The following is a 3,634-nucleotide window of genomic DNA, read 5'->3' on the forward strand; positions in this document are numbered from 1 at the left end:
ACCAAAAAGATTGTTTGGTTACGTTGGTTACTTGCTGATATGAGAGTTTTCTTTTCTCATCCTACTCCTATGAATTGTGACAATCAGAGTTCTATTCAGATTGCTCACAACTCGGTTTTTATGAGCGAACTAAGCACATTGAGATCGATTGTCATCTTACTCGTCATCATCTCAAGCATGGCACCATTACTTTGCCTTTTGTTCATTCTTCCTTGCAGATTGCAGATTACAGATTTCTTTACCAAGACGCATTCCATATCTCGTTTTTGTTTTCTAGTTGGCAAACTCTCGATGCTTGTAGATGCCGCATTGTGAGTTTGAGGGGAAATGTTAAGTAATATTTATCTAGTTTTATTTATTAAAGGTAGAATAGTATTTTCAGTTTAACCTATATATAATTCCTTTGTATTTAGGTCAACTTAAGCACTCATAATAAACATGTTATTGAGAATTCTAGCCTCCTTTTATGTTTGATCTGAATTATTTTAATAGTCTGCACTTGACGTTGTGTGGTTTTGTTGTGCATAGGCTTTTCATCTATGAAATGGTCAAAAAGGGTTGATCTTTGAGCAGCATAGGATTGCTGCATGAGCACCACAGAGAGTTCTTCCACCAGACTTTGTATCACAATTTTAAATGGCTGAAAATTCAATCATGCAAAGTTAGAATCATGATATGCTTCTTAACTAATCACACTCACGAGAAAGCTGACTTCCACTCCTCTTTACCAACAGAAGAAATGTGTATAATTTTAGCGAGCAGGCAAATACCAAAAAGAATTTGCACTGTTAATTAAGAACAACAAAAAAACATACCAAGCATTTTACTTTTATGTAGAGTGATCCTCGAGAGGAGGCGGGGGAATCCACCGCTCTCCCTCTATCTCCTCATAGAACACAAGATTGCACACGCTTTAAACACACTAACTCCCTCGTTTACAATGGCCTGCTGACAAGCCCTATAACCTGCATGCATGTGTGTTGGTGAACATAAAAGCATCTTCACGTAGACTGAGAACACAGGCTACCGAAACTTTAGATTGCTGAGGCTCTGGATATTTCTCTTCACCGCACAGACCTTGAACACACAATTTACTTGACCCACACTTGCAATGCTTAATTGCCAAGAAACCATTCAAGTTTGGGTACATATATATACTTCCAAAAAATTAGAAAGAACCAAAGAGCAGACTTCTTCATTACTTTCTCTGAAAAAAACTGTGTTATTATGAACTGATGTTGTCCGGTCATGTAACGAGTTTATTTTCTATGGCATGTCCAATAAAGACAACCCATTTCCATCCACAAGATATTAGAATGGATAATGAAAGAGAGAAATAGTCAAGTTTTAGACATTCTACATCATTAAACTGAGTCATTTCCTGCCATGGAAAATTAATGGCTATCATTAAAGATTGTTCAAATGTCTCTTCTGGAAGAGTGATGCTATTTACCTAATTACAGATGACCAGTTATCTTTATTTCAACATTTCTTCTGCATAGCTCCTCCATAACACATGGTTATGGTGGCATATAGAAGTCATTAAAACACGGTTTCAGAATATCAGATGCACTGAATTCACATCTATGCTTGTCCACTTACCTTTAATCATTTCTGAAGAAAACAGGGAGTTGTTGCCAGATTATTTCAATCTACTTAACCATCCACCATTCTCAAAGAGAATCACACGAGATAAATGTCTCCTAGCTACCAGGGATGTCCACTTTACAGGAGCCCTGCGTACTATCTTACTATCCAATCCTGTGAAAACCTTTTCTTAGCTATAAGAATTCGTCTAATTAATGTCCTTGACTAGAAAATGTTAGTGGTATCGAACGCAGAGTATCACGCGTGTAGGATTCCAGAAAAAAAAACAAGAACAACGAAAAAGAATTACCGTACAAATCACCCAATAGAAGGCAACATGGCTCTAATCAAGTCCAGAATACATCAACAAAATATTGGTCATGTTTACCTCATTTAAAAAGATGATACAACCAATAGAGTTTAAAATAGAAAAGGAAAAAAAAATCCAAATTTTCACAGCTAGAAAGCTTAACAAAATTAAACCGGCAACAGATATATATATTGCACAAAGATGTGCAAATCGGCAAATTATTGTTTTAGAAAGACAGCAACAGCTATAACAATAAATGAATTAACAAAAAAAAGAAGCATAAACTACGCACAAAATCTTCATGGGTGAGTTGCAAGCTCAATAATGGATTTGCAGAGGAAAGTTTTCATCAAAATTTATGATGATATAATCACAGAAAACAGATTAGTAAACAAGGACCATAATTTCTTCAGACACCAATAATACTTTAATGCTTTGAGCAATTGCTGAAAACACAAATATAGCAAAGCATATCCATACATTTAATAAATTGTTTATGCATGGGTCTATACTCTATCGAAACTGGTAGAGGAAAGTACCTTCTGAGATTCCTGAGTAATCTGTTCATCATCAACTTGGTTGAAGGCCCAGATGCTGCAAAATCAAATTTCAAGACAAGGTTAGATCTCCTTTTTCTTGATGCTTCAAATGACTGCAAGAATGAAAGGCTCCTTTTAACAAACTGAACGTATGTGCCAAAGCACAAACCATCTTAGTACCTTAATCTGTGTCCTATTGTATGTGCACGTGACAAGAACAGATCCATAACTAGCCTGGATAACTGCTGGATATGAGAATTCCATCTCCAGATTTTCCTCTAGCGTAATGACATCAATCCATCAGTCACCGTCATCTTTGGACACTGCAACTTTAAGCACGCCCCTTGAGATTGTATTATAAGCAAGTAAGACAGGACCATCTTTTAGTTTAACTCCATCAATACCAAACGTAAAAATGGATATTGTCATTCCCAACCAATATGAGGTAGCAACAATGATAGAATTTCATAAACCATGGGAAGAGATTATTTTTTATCATGTTTTTCTTTCTCACTTTGAACAGCATCTACTTGTTGTCCAAAGAAAGATAGATGTGGTAAAGCAAAGTAATGCAAAGATGATAAAAAATAATAATGAAAAGTAAAAACCTAAAAAATTAAATAAGAAGATAGGTGTGGTAAAGCAAAGTAATGCAAAGATATATTTTTATTAGGTGTTTTTCTTTAAATTCTCTTAGTTATTCCTTTTCTTTTACATGCTTGAATAATGCTGAATTATAAATTTTTTTATAAGCATAAAATCCTAGACTATCAAAGAATTAAATGAATACAAGGAAATCATAATCTAAATAGGAATTGTATTATATTGACTAAACTGGTTGACTGTTTTTGAACAGTTCAACTATTTTATTTAATTCAACTGGTGGATCGATCAGTTCCTTTGTTTTTCATTAAAATTATAAATCAAGTTTAATTTTCAACACCCCTCTTAAACTTGATTTCTTCATAACTCTTTGCAAATCTCTTATCTTTGTAGAAATATCATATTTGAGTGGTTTTATGAAAATATTCGCAACTTGATCTTATGTCTTTACATATTTGACTTCAATTTCTTTGTTTGTAACACAATCTTTTAGGTAATGAAATCTTATGTCAATGTGCTTACTTCTGTCATGAAAAACTGGATTTTTAGTTAAGGCAATAGTTGATGAGTTGTTCATATAAATCTATGTAGGCTT

At 34.1% G+C, this 3,634-nt stretch overlaps 1 long non-coding RNA gene across 1 annotated transcript; it reads right to left on the bottom strand.

Annotated features, from left to right (window-relative positions):
* Positions 1 to 723: 723 nt before the first annotated feature.
* LOC133690030 (uncharacterized) lies at positions 724 to 2,980 on the bottom strand. Its single transcript, XR_009841389.1, has 2 exons — positions 2,617 to 2,980; positions 724 to 2,491 (listed from the first exon to the last, which is right to left on the bottom strand). It is a non-coding gene; the product is annotated as an uncharacterized LOC133690030 (long non-coding RNA).
* Between the last annotated feature and the right edge of the window lie 654 nt (positions 2,981 to 3,634).

This window comes from Populus nigra, chromosome 3 (genome assembly GCF_951802175.1).
Source record: "Populus nigra chromosome 3, ddPopNigr1.1, whole genome shotgun sequence".
NCBI lineage: Eukaryota > Viridiplantae > Streptophyta > Magnoliopsida > Malpighiales > Salicaceae > Populus > Populus nigra.